Below are 13,313 nucleotides of genomic sequence, written 5' to 3'. Positions count from 1 at the left end.
CACGAGCGGGATTTACGCAATCCCCATAAAGCATTCGCTTTAGTAACTAGCCATTGATTATCTTTAATCAGGAGATGATACACTTGATTAGCAGAAGCTTTGCTCAAAGGCAGCCGGCCTTGTAGGTCCCAATCCTGCCAGGGATGATCCAAAGCAAGAGCAGGAAAGGGTTGTCTGTTCTGGAGCACCGTCACGAGCTGTTCCCATAAAGGCCTATATCCACGAGGGATCCGGAAAATCCTCCTAGCAGTACGAAACGAGATAAGCACATTGCGACTGGCAAGGGTGGCATCCGCAACTGAAGACAAGCCCAAACGTGCCATCCGGTTGAATTGTGGTCTAAGCTCGTGTTTACCTTCCCATGAAAGTAGACGCGAGACTGCCAGTAATTCCAATTGAAAAGAGTTAGTAGCCAGGCGATCCTCCGTTGGGTGCCACTGAGCCTTTTGAAGGACGTGTTTCCAAGAACACACCAAATGAGTAAGCAGCGATGAAGAAGAACTGGAAAACCGTGAATCCGCATTAAGAACGTGCCACCAAGAACTCCGGAGTCGGGTATTGCCATGCCGAAGCCCATGACCCTCAAGGAAAGAACGGGCGATAGCGACCCACGGATGATGATCATCCGAGCACATGGCGCAGAAAAGGGACCAACGTAGTGCCTACATGTGAGTTTGGGCATCTAAAATAGCTCCACCACCCATGCTTTTGGGGGTGCACACATGCGACCACGAGATCCAGGAAATGCCTGCATGCAATGAGTCCTTCTTCCAGAGCATGAAGCGAATAGACTGAGTGAGAGCATTCAGAGTCGTAGGGGTCCAGGGCAACAATGACAAGAAATATGTGATCATTGGCAACATAATTATCTGGGCTACTTTGAGGCGAACATGAAAAGGCCAGGCCTGAGACTTCCAATACATAAACTTGGCCACCATCTTCTGAGAAATCCAGTGCGGAAGCTGCTTTGGAGGAACATCAACACCCAATGGGTATCCAAGATGCCTGACAATGGAACCTCGAGGAACAACCAGACCCTGCCAACCCAAGGACTGCAAATCCGACTCCGTGCAGCTTAGAATGGCTGATTTGAGCGGATTGATACAAAGGCCTGACGCCTGGCCAAAAAGACCCCAAACATCCAATGCTTTTCGAAGGTTATCCTTGTCTGCACGCAAAATCATAAAAGTATCATCCGCCAGGGATTGGCTAATGAAATGTTGTCCTGTAGGAAGCGACAGTCTGGCCAACTGGGAAGAGGCGGCCATATGTGATAACATGGAAAGAACTGGATGTGTCGCAAGGGCAAAGAATAAAGGGCTCAAAGGACACCCCTGTCTGACAGAACGGGCAAGGACAAATGGTTCAGTAACACCTCCGTTCAGCATGACTCGCGAAGACGCCGCAGCACTAATGGTGTAGATCAGACTAGACATCCGAGCACCAAAGCCCAGAGCGGACATAAGGTCAGCAACAAAAGACCAGTCCAGATAGTCAAAAGCCTTTTCCAGGTCCAGTTGAATCAGCACCACCTCCTGATTAGAATGCCGGGCATAATCAATGGCCAATTGGGCATTCAAAACATTGTGTAGGATATTTCGGCCCTTAATGAAACCGTACTGGAGAGGGTGCACAAGGGCAGGGAGATGCTTATGGAGCCGATTCGCCATTACTTTGGAAAAGATTTTGTACATGGAACCCATCAAAGAAATGGAGCGCCAGTGTGTCAACTTAGATGGTGAAGGAACTTTTGGAAGCAGTTTAATAAGTCCTTGTTTCCATGAGGGAGGCATGATCCCTATTTCCCACACCTGTTGAAACAGAGCCTGCAATGGTTTCGCCAGTTGGATAGCGAAAGCTTCAAAGAACTCATTGGTGAGACCATCCCAACCCGGACTTTTATCTTTGGGCAAGTGTAACAAGACATCCATAACCTCTGCTTCACCAATATCTGACTCCAGAGTAGCTTGCATGTCTTGCGGTAGCTGATTGCGGACCAGGTCATAAAAGACTGAACGGGCCTGAGTATTTTGGGCTGAAGGAGGAGAAGCGGAACCGAGAAGGTCACGGAAATAACTCCTGCACATATGCACAATAGTCTGTGGATCCAGGATAAGGTGGCCTTGTGCATCCTCGAGTCTGGTCAAATTCTCTCGAGCAGGAGAGGCATGGAGAGCTCGAAAGAACTTATGGGTCTAACATGCACTATCTTGCAAAGTCTCTGTTAGATGTTGCAATTTGGCCTACTAATACGATTTTAATTGGAATTCTTTAACAAGATTGGCCACCCGCAGGGCCAGTGCAAGCAGAAATGCATCATCCGGAGTGTCCATCAGCAGGGAACGAACCAAAAGCAGCAGGTCCTCTCCTGCCTGTCGACGGCGCCGACAAAGAGAGGCATGATAGATCCCATATTGCCGAGCAACCCGCTGCACATTAGAGAGCAATCGGTCAAATGACGCAGTGCCTTGAGAGGAAAAGTCCAATGAGAATCTGTCAAGCAATTGCTGCATATAGCCTTGAAAAATTGTATGCTTTTAAGTAAGAGGAGTTGAAACGCAAAGGGAGTCTCTCCAGAAATTGCTTGAGGGGGGCAATGGGTTGTGCAAGCAACTCGAACTGCAGAGGGAAATGGTCCGACAAGACATATTGCTGCAACACTTTTATTTCGAGCATCTCCGGTAGAAAATCATCATTGTGCATGATATATATGCGGTCCAACCGCGACCATGTTGTGGCATACTGGGCCGAATGGAAAGTAAAGCCTGGAGAAGACGGGTGTAGCCAGGACCAAAGATCTTGCTTAAGAACAGCAAGAGCCAAGTCGTGCCACATACGACTTTCCGGCGCATCCATGACCAAGTGCTCCGATGTAGACTGGGAAGAATCAACACACATATTGAAATCCCCCATGAAGAAGCCGCGTCTACCAAGTGACAAGGAAGTCTGCAAAGTCTGCCAAATCTCCCGGCGAGATAACGAATCATTTGGAGCATAGAGGCCAAGTAACCATAGGATTTCCCCTTCAAATAAGATTTCAACCACCAAAAAGCGGCCATGAACATCATTTTTAATAAGAACAGGCTGATATTTGGCATGTACAATCATGAGCACACCCGAATAATGCATGGCCTGTGTTCCTGCATAGAACAAACGAAAGCCATGGCAATCCACCACTTTACCGGCGTCACTGTGACTCTTGTGCTCAACAGCACACAGGACATCCCACTGATTCTCATACAATGCAGTCCACATGGCATGTTGCTTGTGATGAGAACAAATTCCTCGCACATTCCACGTGGCTATTTTCATGTGTATACAAAAACACACTCAGGTACGAGGCACAGCTTGCCTCGATTTGACCTTGTCGGAGAGAATGTCCAGGACTCCCTCATCCAAGAAATCTGCCAACACCGCAAAAGAGTTCTGAGGACCAGATTTGGAAGTTGACGGCATATCGGCTTGCTTGGGGTTGGAACGTGGGTAACGACGGTCCCACGGAGTAATGACGTTGCCTCTAGTATCAAAAGCCAGCTGTGCAGGTGGACCCTTGAGACGATCCGAATACATTTTCCTGGCGGGCTGATGACGGGGAGCTGAAGAAACCATAGCAGGAGCGGAGCGCTCGAACGACATCATTTCCTTCCTGCGCATATATGTTCGCATGGAATCGTGTGAAGTAGTAGGCCCAGTACTGTCCATGCCAGCACCAATCCTGTTGCCTTTTTTGGCACGGACTTCAACCCAATCAGTAGCAGGGGAATCCTGACCCGAAACCTGTTGTTTACCTTTGGCCAGAACTTGGGGCGGGTGGATAGGATCCAGCGACGGAGCATCACACACCATATCTTCCATGGGCGGAGCAATATGAGCTGCATCTGAAACGTGTTGTTGCTCGGGGCATTCAGCCATAAAGTGCCCCAACTGTCCACAGGAAAAGCAATGGCCAGCAAAATTGCCCCATTTCAAACGAAAGTGTAACGGATGCATGCCAGAGCAATTGAGGCGTAACCATGCAGGCCGTTTCCGTGCGGTATCCCATAACATGCACAAGCGGTTGCGATTCACCGCCCTGAGAGAGGGACCAGAACCGTGCCCACAGCGGCCATAGCATCCTTTAATAGCGGCCAATAAACAACCGGACAATTTTCCACTTCTACCCACACAGGGCATTCACGTTGCAGGAGGCGCTGGAAATCTGTTATCGGGCGCCATGGAACCACATGAACCAACCGACGATCAAAAAACAAAGGCAGTTTAGACAGAAGAGCAGCACGGTGCATCTCTGTTTTCAAGAGGACCTCAAAAAAGCCCCGGGATCCAACAAAAATCTCTTCAACACATTCCCCTTGTAGCAGACTCTGCAGCCATTGGCGAATATGGGAAAGCAGCGGAATGCGGCCAGTGAAGAAGAGTATCAGCGCGCGATCATAAAATACCGAAAAGGAGCGTAAGACAGTTTTTGGCTCGACGGTAGCTTCCAGAACATCGTCTGGAGCAGAGGCAGAGAAGGCTTCCTGGTTATGTTGAACATATTCACCAAGCAGAGTGTTGGCAAATTCCAACAGATGCTCCCAGTCCACCTCCTGAGAGTCCACCGGATCCGAAGCGACCTGCGCATAGGAACGATCCGGAGTAACGCCAATCTCTTCCGGGGTGTGCTTGGTACATTTGCCCGCAGGCTGGATGTCAAGACCCGGGGGCAATTCTTCAGTGCACGGAACCATATCCTCGGGTTTCTCAGCATCAGAGTCCGGGCCAAGTGCTGCCACCGTTTGATCTAGGAAATCCAGATCCAAACCAGCCATCGTGTATGACGAACTAATCTCACAGAAGGCCTGACCGACACTCTCTCTCGCTTTCTCTCTCTGTGTACAGAGCAGAGGGCAGGCGATCCCGGACGCTGCCTCTCTGACGAAGGTCAGGTTTAGGGTTTTCACAGGAGCTGGGCGCCTCTGTACGAAAGGAGGGGCACACGCAGGCGACGCCTCGAACCGCAGCAGAGGTGAAGTTGACAAGGCGGGGCGTCAGGGGTAGGCTACCATGGATAGGGCGGCAGAAACAAGGCGTCTGGACAGCTCTGGGAGCAGGCGCGACAGTCAACCACAGGCGTCGATGCAGCCCTCAACGATGGACAACGTGACCTACCGACGAACAGAGGCGACTGGGCTGGCGCGAACGGGGGGTGACGTCTGGCAGGGCGTCAGACAGCAACGACGCAGACGGGGACAGCAGCAGGGCGCGCCAGATTATACGATGGCAGGGCAGGACGACGGCGTGGGCACACGAGACGGACGGGCGCAGCAACGACACGTGCTGACGAGGGTCGCGGCCGTCAGTAGGCAAAGTAGGCGGAAGGTCCAGGCGATGGCAGGACGCGGACGTCAGGGCCGACACCCTCAACGCAGGTCCGGGGGAAGAACGCCCGCAACGCACAGGTGGGTCGTCGTCAGGTCACGGGGGAAGCAGATCCGCCATCGCGTCCTGATCTCTCTTTCAGCTCTCTCTCTCCTCTCTCTCTCTCTCTTTCTCTCTCTCTCTCTCTCTCTCTCTCTCTCTCTCTCTCTCTCTCTCTCTCTCTCTCTCTCTCTCTCTCTCTCTCTCTCTCTCTCTCTCTCTCTCTCTCTCTCTCTCTCTCTCTCTCTCTCTCTCTCTCTCTCTCTCTCTCTCTCTCTCTCTCTCTCTCTCTCTCTCTCTCTCTCTCTCTCTCTCTCTCTCTCTCTCTCTCTCTCTCTCTCTCTCTCTCTCTCTCTCTCCCTACCATTCTCTCTCTCTCTCTCTAATGGGTTCTCTCTCTCTCTCTCTCTCTCTCTTCTCTCTCTCTCTCTCTTTTTTTCGTAAAAGGTAATTGTATTAATTACGAAAAAAAGTACAAGATAACTTGATTACAAGATACATGACGCCAATCCAGGCCATCATGTGAAAAGGGGCTAAGTGCTACAAGTTACAAAGTTATGGCAAGGGGGCAGATGAAATTGCCATAAGCCAGGGACGGAAGTCCTCCCTAGAGAGCAAATCAGAATGCCGGAGAAGATCCAACTGCCAATACAAAAGGCCCTTAAGCCTCGCAATATGTCGCTGAACATTATAGGCGGAGTCAAAAAGAAAAGCATTCCTAATGGTCCAGTTATGCCAACAGCCCCAATATCGAAGAAAATGATACATGAGTTTCATATGTGGCTGTGCAGGAGTGGGGTATTTGGGCTGGCCGAAAACCCAATCAAAGGGGCGCAGGGTGAATCCAACCGCTCCTTGCCAAATAGCCAACAAAAAGAACCAGACTTTTTTTGCGACGGGGCAAGAAAAAATTTGTGGCGGGCTGATTCCACAGCAGTGGTGCAAAAGAAACAGCTGCCATTGGAGATTCGTCGCTTGAAAAGAGCCGACGCAAGCGGAAGACCACCAATCATCACTCTCTAAAGAAAGACTTTACATTTGAAGGGGGTCTTGTTCAACCAGCCCTCCATCACAGTTGCCCTCCACCAGGACCGGGATTTTCGTAAGCCCCATAAAGCATTGGCTTTGGTAACTAACCATTGTTGATCTTTGATCAGAATATGATAAACTTGATTAGCAGAAGCTTTGCTTAAAGGCAGCCGGCCTTGTAGGTCCCAATCCTGCCAGGGATGATCTGAAGCAAGGGCAGGAAAGGGTTGTCTGCTCTGGAGCATCCACAGAAGCTGTTCCCATAAAGGCCTATATCCCCGCGGGATCCTGTAAAGCCTCCTGGCTGTACGAAAAGATATAAGCACATTGCGACTAGCAAGGGTGGCATCCGCGACCGAAGACAAGCCCAAACGAGCCATCCGGTTGAATTGTGGTCTAAGCTCATTTTTGCCTTCCCATGCAAGTAAACGCGAGACTGCCAATAATTCCAATTGAAAAGAATTCGTAGCCAAGCGATCCTCCGCTGGATGCCACTGAGCCTTTAGAAGGACCCGTTTCCAGGAACATACCAAATGATTAAGCAGCGACGAAGAAGAACTGGAGAACCTCCAATCAGCATTAAGAACATGCCACCAAGAAGTCCGGATTTGGGTATTGCCATGTAGAAGCCCATGGCTCTCAAGGAAATAACGGGCTATATCGACCCATGGATGATGATCCAAGCACATGGCGCAGAAGAGAGACCAACAGAGTGCCTGCATGTGAGTTTGGGCATCTAAAATAGCTCCGCCACCCATGCGTTTGGGGGTGCAGGCATGTGACCAAGAAATCCAGGAAATACCTGCATGCAATGAGTCCTTCTTCCATAGCATGAAGCGAAGAGACAGAGTAAGAGCATTGAGAGTCGTAGTAGTCCAGGGCAACAATGGCAAAAAATATGTCAGCATTGGCAACATAATTGTCTGGGCCACTTTGAGACGAATATGGAAGGGCCAGGCTTGAGATTTCCAATACATAAACTTAGCGACTATTTTCTGAGAAATCCACTGCAGAAGCTGCTTTGGTGGAACGTCGACACCCAAAGGGTACCCAAGGTGCCTGACAATGGAGCCACGAGGAACAACTAGACCCTGCTAGTCCAAGGACTGCAAATCCGACTCCGTGCAGCTGAGAATGGCTGATTTGAGCGCATTGATACGAAGGCCGGAGGCTTGACCAAAGATGCCCCAAACATCCAATGCGCGCTTGAGGTTGTCCTTGTCCGCACGCAAAATCATAAATGTATCATCCGCCAGGGATTGGCTAATGAAGTGCTGTCCTGAAGGAAGCGACAGACCGGCCAACTGAGAAGAGGCTACCATATGGGATAACATGGAAAGAACTGGATGTGTCACGAGGGCAAAGAATAGCGGGCTCAAAGGGCATCCTTGTCTGACAGAGCGGGCAAGTACAAATGGCTCAGTAACACCTCCATTCAGCATGACTCGCGAAGACGCCGCAGCGCTAATGGTGTAGATTAGACGAGACATCCGGGGACCAAAGCCCATAGCCGACATAAGTTCAGCGACGAAAGACCAATCCAGATAGTCAAAAGCCTTGTCCAGGTCCAGTTGAATCAGTACTACCTCCTGGTTAGAATGCCTTGCATAATCAACAGCTAGTTGAGCATTCAATACATTGTGCAGAATATTTCGGCCCTTAATGAAACCATACTGTAGAGGATGCACAATGGCCGGGAGATGCTTATGAAGCCGATTCGCCATTATTTTGGAAAAGATTTTGTACATTGAACCCATCAAGGAAATGGGACGCCACTGTGTCAACCTAGATGGCGAAGGAACTTTTGGAAGCAGTTTAATAAGGCCTTCTTTCCATGAGGAAGGCATGATCCCGGTTTGCCACACCTGCTGAAACAAAGCCTGCAATGGTTTTGCCAGTTGGGAAGCAAAAGCTTCAAAGAACTCATTAGTGAGACCATCCCAACCCGGGCTTTTATCCTTGGGCAAATGTAACAAGACATCCATAACCTCTGCCTCACAAATATCGGACTCCATAATAGCTTGCATGTCCTGCGGTAGCTGATTGCGGACCAGGTCATAAAAACCCGAACGGGCCTGAGTGATTTGATCTGAAGGTGGAGAAGTGGTGCCGAGAAGGTCACGGAAATAATTCCTGCACATATGCACAATAGTCTGCGGATCCATGATAAGGTGACCTTCTGCATCCTCGAGTCTGGTCATATTCTCCCTAGCAAGAGAGGCGTGGAGAGCTCGAAAGAACTTATGGGTTTGACATGCATTATCTTGCAACGTCTCTGTCAGATGTTGCAATTTGGCCTGCTGATATGATTTCACTTGGAATTCTTTAATAAGATCCGCCACTCGCATGGCCAGTGCGAGCAGAAATGCATCATCCGGAGTGTCCACCAGCAGAGAGCGAACCAAAGCCAGCATGTCCTCAGCTGCCTTGCGACGCTGCCGACAAAGAGAGGCATGGTGGATCCCATACTGCCGAGCAACCCGCTGCACATTAGAGAGCAATCGTTCAAATGACGCAGTGCCTTGAGAAGAGAAGTCGAAGAGAAATCTGTCAATCAATTGCTGCATATAGCCCTGAAAGATTGCATGCTTCAGGTAAGACGAATTGAAACGCAAAGGGAGTCTTTCCAGAAATTGCTTGAACGGGGCAATGGATTGTGCAAGCAGCTCAAGCTGCAGAGGGAAATGGTCCGACAAGGCATATTGCTGCAACACTTTTATTTCGAGCAGCTCAGGAAGAAAATCATCATTCTGCATGATATATATACGATCCAATCTCGACCATGTTGTTGCATACTGGGCAGAATGGAAAGTAAATCCTGTAGAAGACGGGTGTAGCCAGGACCAGAGATCTTGCTTAAGGACGTCAAGAGCCAACGCCTACCACATACGACTTTCCGGCGTATCCATCACCGAATGCTCCGATGTGGACTGGGAGGAATCCACACACATATTGAAATCCCCCATGAAGAAGCCCCGTCTGCCAAGTGACAAGGAGGTCTGCAAAGTCTGCCAAAGCGCCCGACGAGATAAGGAATCATTCGGAGCATAGAGGCCAAGTAGCCATAAGATTTCCCCTTCGAATATAATTTCAATCACCAAAAAACGGCCATGAACATCATTTTTAATTAGAACAGGCTGATATTTGTCATGGACAATCATGAGCACACCCGAATAATGCATGGCCTGTGACCCAACATAAAACAATCTAAAGCCATGGCAATCTACCACTTTTCCGGCTTCATCGTGACTCTTGTGCTCAACAGCGCACAGGACATCCCACTGATTTTCATGCAATACAGTCCACATAGTATGTTGCTTGTGTCGAGAACAAATTCCACGGACATTCCACGTGGCGATTTTCATGTATACTCAAAACAAAATCAGGTACGAGGCACTGCTTGCCTCGATTTGACTTTGTCAGCGAGAATGTCCAGGACTCCCTCGTCCAAGAAATCCGCCAACACTGCAAAAGAGTTCTACGGACCAGATTTGGAAGTAGACGGCGTATCTGCTGGCTTTGGAATGGAACGGGGATAACGACGGTCCCACGGGGTAATGACATTACCTCTGGTATCAAATGCCAGCTTAGCAGAGGGACCCTTTGAACGATCCGAAGACATTTTCCTGGCGGGCTGATGAAGGGGGGCAGAGGAAACCATAGCAGGAGCCGAGCGCTCAGAAGACTGCATTTCCTTCCTGCGCATGTATGTACGCATGGAATCTTGTGATGTAGTAGGCACATTGTTCTCCATGGCCGCAACAACCCTGTTGCGTTTTTTTGCACGTACTTCCACCCAATTAGTGGCGCTGGAATCCAGACCCGCAACCTGTTGTTTACCTTTGGCCAAAGCGTGGGGCTGATGGGTAGCATCCAGCGATGGGGCATCACACACCATATCCTCCATGGGCGGCACACGATGGCCATCATGGGAAGTGTGTTGCTGTTCCGGGCATTCGGCCATAAAGTGCCCCAACTGTCCACAGGAGAAGCAATGCCCTGCAAAATTGCCCCATTTCAAACGAAAGTGTAATGGGTGCATGCCAGGGCAATTGAGGCGTAACCAGGCAGGCCTTTTTCGTGCAGTGTCCCATAGCATACACTAGCGGTTGCGATTCACAGCCCGGAGACTGGGAGGGACCAGAACAATGCCCACAACGGCCATAGCATCCTTCAATAGTGGCCAATAAACAGCCGGACAGTTTTCCACCTCGACCCAGACCGGGCATTCACGTTGTAGCAGACGCTGAAAATCTGCCATTGGATGCCATGGAACCACATGAACCAACCGGCGTTCAAAAAACAAAGGCAGTTTAGACAGGAGAGCAGCACGGTGCGTCTCTGATTTCAACAGGACCTCAAAAAAACCCCGGGAGCCAACAAAAATCTCTTCAACACATTCCCCTTGTAGCAAATGTTGCAACCACTGTCGAATACGGAAAAGCAACGGGGTTCGACCAGTGAAGAAAAGTATCACAGCGCGATCATAAAATTCCGAAAAGGAGCGTAGGACAGTTTTTGGGTCCACGGTGGCGTCCAGCACATCGTCAGGTGCAGAGTCAGAAAAGACTTCCTGATTATGTTGAACATAATCGCCAAGCAAAGTGTTTGCAAATTCCAGCAAGTGTTCCCAGTCCACTTCCTGAGAGTCCACCGAATCCGAAGCAACCTGAGCATAGGACCGATCCGGAGAAACGCCTATCTCTTCCGAAGCATGCTTGGTACGTTTACCCACAGGCTGGATGTCGGGACCAGGGGGCATCTCTTCGTTGCACGGAACCATATCCTCAGGTTCCTCCGCATCAGAATCCGGGCCCAGTGCTGCCACTGTTTGATCTATGAAATCCAGATCTCGAAGGAGGACTGACCCTCTCTTTTGCCGGCTCTCTTGCTTTCTCTTTTTTCTGTACAGAGGCGCTGTCCAGGGGTGTACTCGGCAAGGAGAGCTAATGAAAACTGAGGTTTACCTGTCACCGTGCAGGGGTAGACAGGCGAAACACAGGCCGGGCGGTCTCCACAGCAAGACCGGACAGGCTGGGGTGCCGGGCAGGGGTCCGTCAGCAGTGTCCGGGAACAGGGCGTCAGGAGGATGCTACCATGGATAGGGCGTCAGTGACAGGGCATCTGGGCGTGGACAGGGCGGCCGGAACAGAACACGCTGGCGGCTCTAGGGTTTCCGCTGGCGGCGCAGGACAGGACACGAACAACGGGCGAAGGCGGGCAGAACTGCAGGCATCGACAGTGTAGACAGGACGCGAACGCCACACGGGCTGAGGCAGAACGGCAGGCGACGAGGATGCTGACGCGAGTGATAGGTGACGACAGGTGGGTCGTCAATCTTCGACGGCGCAGGGCGACGCGACGGCAGGGCGTGCAGAACCAGGCGACCCCAGGGCGGCAAGAACCAGCGGCACCATCGTTTCTCTCTCTCTCTCTCTTCCTCTCTCTCTCTCTCACACACACTCTCTCTCTCCACTCTCTCTCTCTCTCTCTCTCTCTCTCTCTCTCTCTCTCTCTCTCTCTCTCTCGGCCTATGAGACCCACCTGAGTTTTGCAGTGTGGAACTGCAACGGAGCTATGAAGACAGATGCAGCATTATTCCAAGAGACCTTCACCGGCAAGGACATCGTCCTCTACACAGAAACCCACCAAAGCCCCCAAGATTCCCCAGGTACCACTTTACCAGGCTAACTGCGAGCGCATACTCCGACCATCTCTATTGGAGCCTGCAAGAAATGAACCCCCACGCACCCCTGGAGGAGGTCACAACACAGTTGGCGGGCACACTACACACCTCAGCTGCCGAATACTTCCCCCACACATCCCCCTCCCCCCACCCCACCCCTCCGAACAAGAATGTCCCACAGAATAGCTGGTACGACGCAGAGTGCAGGGAAACCCGGCTCCGTCTTCAACAAGACGAAGCACGGGGAGTACACACGCATAAACAGGCACGCTTGATCTTCCATCGCCTAGTGCCACGGAAGAAACGAGCCTACCTCTCCAAAGTGGAACACGAATTCTACCAGCTATTCTTAGGATAGGACAGCAAAGAGGCATGGAAGGCGTTTCAGGAACCCCGAGCCCGGACGCCCATCACCTCCCTGGACACTTGGCACGCATATGCAACCTCACTATACCAAGTAACCAAGCAACCTCAACTACCCCGGCCCCCAGGGAGCAGAACCGGATCATCCACATTCTTTAGCACGGGGCGGGTTCAGGACGCCATTGACAGACTCCAAAATGGCCATGCCCAAGACCACGAAGGCTTGGTAGCAGAGCATTTGACCCATGCTAGAGACATACTGGCACCTCTCCTAGCACACATGTTCAACAGAGCCCTATGCGAAGGCTTCCCAGCCAGTTGGTCAGCCAACACCATAATACCTATGACCCATGCTAGAGACATACTGGCACCTCTCCTAGCACACATGTTCAACAGAGCCCTATGCGAAGGCTTCCCAGCCAGTTGGTCAGCCAACACCATAATACCTATCTTGAAGGCCGGAGACCCCATGGTTCCCACGAACTACCGAACAGTCATGGTTGGCCATGTACTAGCCAAGCTCTATGGATCCATACTGGACCACGAGCTGAGCAAGTGGGCAGCGCAACACCAACACCAAGCAGCAGGACAAGCAAGGTTTAGGAGGGGGTTCTGCACCCTTGACCATATCCTCACACTGAGAGCCATCATAGAGGAGAGCAGAGCACATGGAAGACGGGTGTACTGCTACTTCGTGGACTTCTGCAAGGCCTTTGACACAGTCCCACGAGCGAGGCTCATGCAGAGACTACAGGAACTAGAGGTACCACCCGAAATACGATGGGGGATACTGGCACTATACGAATTGGTACCGGGCCGAGTTCAAGCACAAGGAGGG

The 13,313-nt window shown here is 50.9% G+C and overlaps 1 protein-coding gene across 1 annotated transcript in view; it reads right to left on the bottom strand.

Annotated features, from left to right (window-relative positions):
* LOC148024295 (uncharacterized) overlaps positions 1-13,313 on the bottom strand; it is a 216,396-nt gene that overhangs the window by 134,680 nt on the left and 68,403 nt on the right. The gene's annotated exons all lie outside the window — the stretch shown is intronic.

The sequence above is a fragment of the Lygodium microphyllum genome, chromosome 15 (genome assembly GCF_053477565.2).
Source record: "Lygodium microphyllum isolate KBCC chromosome 15, Lygodium_microphyllum_v1.1.10, whole genome shotgun sequence".
NCBI classification, from domain to species: Eukaryota; Viridiplantae; Streptophyta; class Polypodiopsida; order Schizaeales; family Lygodiaceae; genus Lygodium; species Lygodium microphyllum.
This window is presented reverse-complemented; position numbering and strand designations above follow the sequence as displayed.